The 10,692-nt window shown below is 38.5% G+C and overlaps 1 protein-coding gene across 2 annotated transcripts in view; it reads right to left on the bottom strand.

Moving 5' to 3' along the window:
• The window catches only part of pik3cb (phosphatidylinositol-4,5-bisphosphate 3-kinase, catalytic subunit beta), a 157,670-nt gene extending 149,720 nt beyond the window's left edge, over positions 1-7,950 (bottom strand). The window contains exon 1 of one of the 2 annotated variants that reach the window (XM_039755648.1): positions 7,627-7,950. The gene's annotated coding sequence lies outside the window, so the exon portion shown is untranslated. Of the gene's footprint in view, positions 1-7,301; positions 7,598-7,626 lie in introns of those variants that run through there. The other variant, XM_039755657.1, reaches the window with a different exon arrangement.
• Positions 7,951-10,692: the final 2,742 nt, after the last annotated feature.

Here is a 10,692-nt window from a genome sequence, read left to right on the forward strand (position 1 = left end):
GCTAGCTCATTACACAGTATTGAGAAGTTGTACTTTGGTGACTCCCCAGGAAAATTAAAAAAGAATATCTTTAGTGCATAAGCAAATAAAACCAGTGAAGGGGAACTGCAGATGCAGGCAGCCTACTCAGTTGTCACTCATCATAGTATGGCAAGTATTCATGTGTGGGACATGGGAGCTAAGCAATGTTTTCTCATGAACAGAGGAAATGTCTCTTGATATACTGTATACTACATATGTTATGTTCATTGAGCAAAAGCAGAAAAGGGAGAGGACCCACTGAGGCCCACTAGCGTTGACTGATGTTTCGATTAACATCAGGACCTAAACAAGAACAGTAAAGAACACATAGCTAATGGTAGACTCATTACGGATCAAGCACCTGATGTGTGTGTACTTACACACATTACTGATATTTAGCTTTTTTATTTTTTCACAGCATTGTTTTAAACTGTGCAGTATACTTTCTCATTTAAAGTGTGAATGTCTCTTAATACTTTAACCAGCCAAAAATACATAACATGCTTGCATTCATCTGCAGTCCAGGGCACTACGAATTCCATTTTACCCAAAATGGTCAGTCCTTGGGCCAACAATCTTTCAATTTTGATATTGATGAACAGGTTCTATTGGAGTCAGTAAATTTCTGAAATGCACAGAGAGTAAGGATTTGGAGTGGTAAAGAATAAGGTGCCAGCAAAAAACATTGAAAAAGTTTTTTCAAAGGCAGGTTAATGTGACCATGTGCAAAGTACTGCGTATAGTCAAAAAGAAAATTAAATTATAAATACAAGATAGGCAATGTTCATTTAGAGGAGGCAAAGTCTGGAAAAAAAAATCAAATATTAGGTTATATTGTACAAACTTCTAAATATACCCTGTAAACCAATGATGCACTAGTGAGACAGCAAGCTACCAAATAAAAAAAGGGGGCAGCAACAAAGGAAGGTTTGCAAAAATAAGTCTATCCTGGGAATAAAAGGCATATTCTGTGCCAAGGGGAGAAAAAAAAATCTTTCAGTATTGAAACCTACAGGTATACGGTGACTTAATCCTCATCTTTCAAACTCACAAGAAAAGTATCTGAATGAGATATTGTGGGACTAATCTTCTATTAATTAACTAAGTAAGCAGGAACCAAGTGCACTCTATTTGTCAGACTTTTTAGTTTCTATTTTTCAAAAGTATTTTATGTAATAAACCACACACACACACACACAAACAATATCAACACATCTGCATGCATGCATTCATAAGGCTCACTGCTGCAAAAATCAGAAGATGAAATTTCCCCCAAACAGAGGAGGAGGAGCAAATCATTGCCCTACCTGTTGTCAACTCTATGGCAACAGTGAGATTATCTACGCCATTATATTTATTTCAATTATTCTCCAACAAACTTTTCAAATATTCACAAATCAATGTGGCATTGAAGAATAAGCAATGCATATTTAAAGCAAGTGGGATTGAATGACCAACTTGTTCTGAATATTACCTTCAAGATGTAAGTAAAAGCCTTTTTCACCAGCTTTCTAAACTGTTTTCACAATAGTAGGAATTAACAGGATGACTTTTTTTTTTTTTTAACTGACACAGCTTTTGAGATTTGTAGATGCTTTGTGTATCAGTAAACTGTTCATCAAAATTACTATATATGCATAATAATTTGGACAGAATTTAAACTAGGTTGAATAATAATACATTTAACCATATGTTCTGCAAATACACTGTGTACAGTATATCCAAAAATAGAGCATGGACCAATTTTAACGTTCCATCCATCCATTATCCAACCCGCTATTATATCCTAACTACAGGGTCACAGGGGGTCTGCTGGAGCCAATCCCAGCCAACACATGGCGCAAGGCAGGAAACAAACCCCTGGCAGGGAGCACACAAACCCACACACCAAGCACACACTAGGGACATATTTAGGACCGCCAATGCGCCTAACCTGCATGTCTTTGGACTGTGGGAGGAAACTGGAGCACCGGAGGAAACCCGCAGACATGGGGAGAACATGCAAACTCCACGCAGGGAGGACCCGGGAGTCGAACCCGGGTCTCCTAACTGCGAGGCACCAGTGCTACCCACTGCGCCGCTAATTTTAACGTTGATTCTGTAAATTTGTAAAGAGTATTATGCACATGCAAATATATTAAATATATTCTAAAATTACTAAACATATCCATAAAAGAGACCCCTTAGCTATGATGGATTATAGACTATACAGTGGGACAAAGAAAGTAGTAAGGCAATGGCCTTATCAAGAAGATAGCCACATGCTAAACAGACATGAAGGCAATACATTGCTCTACATTCAAACTAAATGATTTCATACATAAAACACATAACTTACAGCTTCCACGAAGAACTGAATTAAGAACAATCAACATTAACTAAAAATATTCTCATGAGTGCTGATGAGGTGTTTTAACTAACGACTAACGGAAATCTAAGCTAAAGAAGCTATCAGACTCTTCTAGAGTAACAAAATTTCAAACATGAGAATAAAAATGGTAACTAGCAACCTAATATACAGAAATGGGAACCGAAGTATAGTGTCTATAGATCTATACACACACCTCCCTCAAATTATTTTAAACACATCAAACTAGTAAACTGAATAAGGGTGCAAGTAGTCATCATAAGCAATTAGAAGTAGAACTATTACAATTTCATTTTCCAGTTTCTGTATTACATTTTGCCTGAAGAAGGGGCCGGAATTGCCTCGAAAGCTTGCATATTGTACTCTTTTTAGTTAGTCAATAAAAGGTGTCATTTTGCTTGGCTTTTCTCCAATTTCATTTTAGATAGTCTATCAATTTCATCTTGAGGTAGCTAGTTTTATTAACACTAGATACTTTCAAATTAAAATTACGTTTTATGGACATTGAAAAAAAAGTTTCCTAACTGACTGCAATTACGCAATTTCAACTGCTTAGGGCATGCAATGATAGCAGTCTAAGCCTTCAAAGAAATCATAAAGTAGTATTTCAAAGTCCATTTGCATTCTTGCACTACTCTTATTTGAATCAGTAATTTCATCAGTATCATGTGTGCTAGGAAAGGTAAACTTAACAGTTATTATTCACAGTACATAATGGAAACTTACTGTAAACATACAAGTCATTTCAATTAACTAGTCAGTCAAAATATGAGTCAATTTTAAGTGTTATTATCCAAATTCCTCACAAATAAGACAATATTAATTTGTTTACTGTAGTTATCACTGCAGAAGCAAAAAGTAGTAAAGAAAATATTTATCATATTTCCCTTAATCCACTGTTACTTACCAACAAAAACCACATGCAACAGGACAAAAATTACAATACTCAGCTTATTTAAATTACGCCTAAATAATCATTAAGATGTTAGAAACAGAAACATCAGATCAAGCTGTCCTTTTCAATTTTGCACAAAGTGTTACATTTAAATGTTTCAAAAACATTTTATACAATCCCACTTTCTTCATTCATCTGTTTTCTGGACCTGTGGTATCTAATGGTGTCCAAAACACTATTCCACTTAAATATTTGTAAATCAGCTCCATAAAATTTGACAAAAGAAGCATTTGTATGATTCATACAAACACTGCTTAAAAAAAAAAAAAATCTCAACTGAAGGGCAACGGACATGGTCTCTTCCCTCCATTTCATCTTTGTAATGCCAACACCTTCCTGTAATATGTGGCAACAATAAGCAACAACAGAATAGGTTTCAAAGGAAGCAGCTAAATAAAGGCCTAAATAAATGGAGTTTAGATAATTGGTTTTACACCTGGATCAGAGAAAAACAAGAACACCTGCATCTTACCAAATTTCTCAACATGTGTCACATAAAACAAAGAACAGAAACCAACAGAGGGTATGTACAGGATACGTAAGGCACAAATGCCACAGGCTGCAACTTCTCTTCAGTCTATCCATTATATGGATTTGAGGGTTGGGGTCTCTTTAACGCAAATATTTCATAGTCTGTATGCTCTTGCCTGTAAAATGTATAAACAAACTGATAAAAAAAACAAATGAGGCCAAAAGCCCAATATACATATGTTTATAACGGGGAGAAATTAATCCGAGAGAATGCTGAATAGATGTCAGTTTCCCAATGGAGAACTACACAAGCAGATCCTTGAAAGACACTGACAAAATGTTATAGATAACCATTTAGAATTCATATTGCTGGTAAGGAAAATACAATCTGTAACCAGTGGCACAACAATATACAAAAAGACCTTTATGTGCACATATTTTTAATGCAAACAAAATCAACGTCACAGGAACATAACATTAAATGGCTTTTAATGTTATGTGAGTAAACAAAATCATGAAGGACTGTGTACATACTCACCTGCACCATACACAGGGATTCAGCCTATCATAAAGCACTGAGATTCACATCACATCCTTGTCTTTGAGGGCCTATAGAATTTCATGCAATGAGTATTATGTAAGTGTATACATCTTTGCTTAAATGAGTAGTGTTGCATGCAGCAACTGGAGGAGTTTGCAATTAAACATGCAACAGTTTGTAATTTCCTTTTCTCCCCCAAAACACAAAATGGTGTTTTGTCACATTGATACATTTCAAAAGATGTGCAAGCAAAGAGTATTGACACTGAACACCTTGTTTGGCAAATATCTTCTGAAAATGCAGCAACTATTTGTTTTAGCTAAAAATGTTAGCTTTGTTACTATTTAAACAAACAAAAGTACAATTTATTTTTCAAAGTTCTAGTGAATCTGAAAGTCAAATATTTTCTAATTTTAAGACAGTATCTAACGTTTTTTTCTCCCATTGCTAAACTCTAGTCAATTCATGCTGCCATTTGAGTTAACCCTCCTCTGAAAGCAATTAAACACCCTTAACTACTCATGATTATTCCCGAAAATGAAAGATTGGCTATAACCAGGTTGGTGTTTTTGTGTGAAAGGTCCCTAAAAGGCAGAGTTGCAACACAAAGAAGCAGGCTCGATTTCTCCAGTAAATTTTCAGCCAGCCGCCAACACACACAATCAGGCACATACATTACAACACATCTGTACTGGTGGTGGCAAATGTACAGCGTTGTGGTCACCAGGTTTTGCATAATTTGCTGAAACATTCTACCAGCCTTTACAATTCACACAAAATGCCCTTCCAGGGCTCAATAGCCTATTCGTGAACATAGTAGAAAAGCACTGCGTGAAATGACATACTGTACCATTCCTTCATAAAGAAGAGGTGTGAATCCCATCACTGCCATGTTGAATTAATACTCTACCCAAAATGTATACTGTTTTCTGTTACTTACTCCAGAAAAAAAAAAATTCTCTCATATTTTCAGGCAAATTAGAGAGTGAAAAATGTTTGATACAAGAGAAACGAATGGTGACCTGTGCTGAGCAACACCAAATGGTGTGAAAAATGTCACTGGAAAAAAGGAAAACCTCATATTAATTGTGTTATATAACTCACTTTCTAGTTATACAGACAGATGTCCAAAATGAGCAAGACATTACTTTTTGCTAAAGTCTCATTAAATAGTTACTTCCTGAACAATCAGCATAGTCCTAAATCGTAAACTAAAGCTTCATTTGAATAGCTTTTTGAATTGAAGACCCGCCTCTGCCGCTCATTCGATGGTCAAAAGTCCCATCTTCAATTCAAAGTCATTCCCATGAGGCCTTAGCTTACAGTTCAGGATGTGCACTGATGATTGCAGAAGTAACCATTTAACAATATTGTAGCTAAAAATCATGTGTCTTGCATGTTTGGGGCCTACACATTGATAACTGATATGTGAATTATGCAACTCAAGTAATGTGAAGTTTTTTTTTTTGTCCCCCATTGTTAGCTGCTGTAAAGCATTGGTCACTATGGATTCTAATGTATCCATTTTTTTCCTCTCCTTTCTGCAAGAGAGAGAGATTAAAACTTTTTCTCTGCCACCACTTCAAAGTACATGAAGCAAGTAACATACAAAAGTCATTTTTGGGTGGAGTTTTTCCTTTAAGTTCAAACAACCAAGTACATGCCCTTTTCAGAATCAACTCTTGACTGGCTACATTATTAGCTTTATCACACACCTTGCTCATTCTGATGGTAACTGCAGTAAAGATCATTAATGGGCTTGGGTTGACAAAGATAAAATCCCCCTCATCCCCCCCTAAATATGGAATGATTTTCCACTACATACTTCCCTGTGTATGCTCCTTTTCTCTGGGTAAAACACTATGCCAATAAAGCTCTTCTTGACTGCGTGAATTAAGAAAAGCACACCATGGGAGAACTTGGACAATCATGCAAATGGAATCCAACCAAATATCCTACCAGTTAAAGAGCCTTGCTATTTTGTGTCTCCTATGCAGAATCTTTGCAGCTTCTATAGAACACACTTGACATACTTGGGAGTTTTTAATAAGACATCCCCCTACTAAAGGCTTGCACACTAAAATCCTAAAATCTTCAAAACAGATCTAGCTATTTTTATATAAGGGCTAGTAAGAAGAGCTGCTCTACTAAACCCCACCACAACAGATGAGCTGGCACACAGACCCCAAGGCCAGATGCCTTTCTGCTTGCCTTGGCAGGGTGGTGCTCTGGATCGTTTCCAACACAGGTGCACAATAAAGGCCTGTAATTCCGCGGGAACCGGAAAAAGAGATTTTTTATATAAAATGCAAAGTGGGCCATGGATATAATAAAGTGAAAGATCGCCAGATGTTGCAGTCTGCAACCCGGAAAACCTTCATGGCTCGTATTTTAAAACAGTAAATCCCTTTGACCTGTCGCTTTAAAAACGTACATTATCTGCCGAAAATTTCGGTAATTTCCAAGTGGATGAGGCGGCTGCACGGAGTCCTTCAACTAAACACTAAGTCAGTTGTGATGAATGCCGGCTCGCTCAAAAGCTTTTTAAAACTAAGCAGCAACTGCCTGAAAAGGTCTGGAATCTGTGGACACAAAGCACAGACACTCCAGCGGCTGAAACATCTCCTTATTGGGATTCCTAGACTCAGCAAGGTATAAAATCGTTCCCCAAATAACATTCCTAGCTGCATTACTGATCCACGCAGGGTTTCGAGGACACGCGGAATTTAAAATCCATCGGCGGTACAGCTTTTCACACTGGCGTCTGCTGTGAGCGGTCGAAGGTAGAGAAAACTGCGCGAGACCTCGGACACAAGAGCACTGCCCTTTGCAATCGGAAAGCACTGATTCTGCCTTTACGTGTTATAGTGTAAACGAACAAGTTGCCAACTTTGCCCAAGGGCGCCCACAGAAAGTGAACAAATGGTATAAAAGACAGCACTGACCTGAGTGTAGAAGCTGCGCTTTTTGTTCCGTGCTGGAATGCCACAGTAAACTTGTCCACACTCGCCTTCCCCACCTTGGTTAACTAAGTTCGCTCGTACCCCTCCATCAATTACCCATTTTGCAAACGAAAGCACAAACCTTGTCACTTCCCCCCGAAACCAAAATAAATGAAACTTCAAAAGTGTCTAGTACACGACTCTACGTATTGTGAGTAAAAATGTTGCCGAAGGTTTTGCATGTTTCACTCAAGTTTTGAAACAGATCCGAGCCCTCTCACCGACTGATATAACGCGAAAGCCTGCACAAGCGCACTTTGTCACCTACCTCGGTACGCTTCGGGTTCTCGCGAAATCAGGAAATACATCGAAGCGGAATGGAAGCAAGAGGCTAGAGCTCAAGCATGAAATCCGTCTTTTCTCTTTATCTCTCTGCAGAAGAGGGGGGCAGCAGGTGGACGGCTCTGGTCCGCTTCAAGCGAATCTCCTCCGCACGCCCTCCCCTGGCGCAAGGCTCCCTCGCAGGCTGCAGCAGGGCAGACCCGCAGAAGCACGAGTGAGCGCAAACTGGACGGTGCTTCGTTGTGATTTACCCGGAAACACAATTCGCCGCCTAGCGAGAACACTCGCGGACTTGCCTTCTCTGGTCTGCCTCTGTTTCTTCTCTCTGGTCTGCCTCTGTTTCTTCTATTTGTTAAAATTAGTTTAATTGCAAAGAAAGTTGGCGTCAGTTTTTTCCAGAGTTCCTGGAGAGCTTTGTCACAATATCTAATTGCTGTCGACTAGATGTACCAGTGCAGTTTTCCTTGTTTGATCAGTTTTGATTTTTTTAAGTGAATGGGAACAATTATTGATACATTTGTTGGAACTACACCTCTGAACCCGGACTCGATCCCGATGGATTTTCTGGAAGGTTTTAGTACTAACAGCCCGACGCGAGGCACTTCAGATCACTGGACCATATCTGTTTACTGTATGCCGGAACCATGTCTTGTGTGAGCGTTTGGGGTGGCGAGGGGGTTCTTTGAGCTTGAATCATTGCTCGGTCCCCACCTAGCTGTATTGAAAGAAACAGGAAAATCGTACGTAATGTCAAGACATAAGAATAGACTATAGACTTAAACTGCTGCGACACAAGAATACGCTTTAAACTTAAGGTGCAAAAAATTGATCTTTGGAGCTTTTCCATAGAGAAACCAAAAGGACCATCCAACAGAATATTCCAGAAATAATTCTTATTAAAAAATGTAACATGTTCCATAAATAACCATGTCCTCCATGGGATGAAGTGGAGTAAAATATACTAAACAAGCAATGGTCTGAAAGGAACCATACAAGCCAGTAAAGTGCCATTACAGAATCCATTATTTTTAAGAGTGAGGTCCATAAATCAATGTAATGTATAAACAACCACATATATACCAGGGAATGCCAGAAAAAATGTTGGGGCACCATCCAGGCAACCTTGTTTAGTCTGCAAAACAGCAACATAAAAATGGTTCTCTTGGCACATAAATATCATTGGCGCTTAGCAGTCTAATTGCTTTAAATAAAGGTTCTTTCTGCTAGACCTCTGTCCTCTTTGAGGTTTGGGTCCAAAAGAACACTTCTGGGAACCACCTGTTTTTTTATGGTGCCCAAGGTGGAAGTGCCAGAGCCATCTTTGGGCACTGTGGGCGGTGCTAGGCGTTCTACTTGGATGTCTTCTCAGAACTGTAGTGGAAGTAAAACATACAGTTAGCATCAGCACCCCCTCTCATTCTAAGGTGGTATCGCTTACATCATCAGACCTAGGAAGGTGATCCCTAGGTGCAGGAATATTTGTATACATATATATATATGAAAACACCAGAGAAGTAAGCTGACATGTTTTTCAGTCATGGTTTACTATTTATAATGCCTTTCATGCAAAGGCTTTGTTGACCAGCACATTTTAACTTAAGGCTTTTTATGTACACCTTGATATACAATAAGCAAGGGACTTAAGCAAGGCTTTGCTTGACAACAAGCCCCCACCCCCACCCAGCCTGCACTACGCGTCAACCACTTCACGTCTCTGCTGCACAAGTATGTGGATTTCACTTTCAAAAAAACAACAAATCTTTTAATTCTCACGGATATACCTCTTCATTGGGAACAAACACTACTTTTCCCTGATGGTAGCACGAATTAGATGATCTACAAGTCTGCGTCTTAAAGGTTAAATACAAACAACATATTCAATCTCTTTTCGCTGTTCCATTATTTCACCAAGTAATAATTTCCGTTTGTTTGCGCTAATACGATCTTTACTATCTTTTTTTTGAGACTTTCGAATTTTAGCACTTTCATTATCTCTAACCTGCTCGGCATGTGTATCGTGCCAACATTTTTTAACCTCTTTACGACATTCTACTTTGTCATCTACTCTTTGTCTTTTATTTCCAGCCCCGGGCATGGTTAAATCTCTTGGCACAAAGTCTTGTCTTACGGGAAGTGAAAGTATCTCTCTGAAAAAGTCATGTCTCATCCCAGGATTTTTTTATTAGAGAGATATTCCTGCTTCTAGACTGGTCTTTCCACCCCATTCTTAGCACTTTACCGTTATGCCTGAGGTAACCCATCCACCTGTAGTCCCCCACACACCATCATCCCCAAGTTTACTCTTCTCCCGTGAACAGCTGCAGGTGATGGAGGGTGGCTGTTGGAACAGAATTTGTGGCAGCAAGGAGAGGGAAATATGGGCTATTGGAGCATAAAGTGTGTTAAGAAGAAAACAATTTATTGTACAATATGATTCAACTCTTCAGAAATGGCCCGTGACAGCATGAAAGCTTCAAGATGAAAGTTATAGTAAAGCATGCAAAGGTAATGATTATTCTCAAACAGTAAACTAAAATACCACTTATGAATTTATGTGGTATCACAAGAATGTTCAGCAACTTTCAAAACTTAAGTTTACTGGATCTCCAGGGCAAAAGGCAGATGTATCAGATACAGAGGATCTGTTAGAGAATTTCAGTCTGTTCATAAATGACAGCATTTTAAAAGTAATTCAGACTGAGCTCAGCAGACATGAATGGCAACTGATTCAACATCACACACAGAAACCAAAACTACTGATACTATACACATTATTTGAGTCCATGCACGTGTTTGAGTCCAGGTCTGTTAAGGCAGTGAAGCAGATCTACTCTAGTCATACTGAATATTTAGAGCATCCTCAGAATGTTTATTTGTATTACATTCTTCTATGTAAAATGCATACCTTTTATTGCTTATCCAGTAGTTGCTGTTGACATCAGTTATTATTATTATCTTATAAGCCTAAGTGTTATCAATAAAGTATTACTGGTCATCCAAACCTATAAGCTAACATTTGGCTCTAGAATGTTGGGGTAGAATGACAGGGTAA

Source organism: Polypterus senegalus, chromosome 1, assembly GCF_016835505.1.
Source record: "Polypterus senegalus isolate Bchr_013 chromosome 1, ASM1683550v1, whole genome shotgun sequence".
NCBI classification, from domain to species: domain Eukaryota; kingdom Metazoa; phylum Chordata; class Cladistia; order Polypteriformes; family Polypteridae; genus Polypterus; species Polypterus senegalus.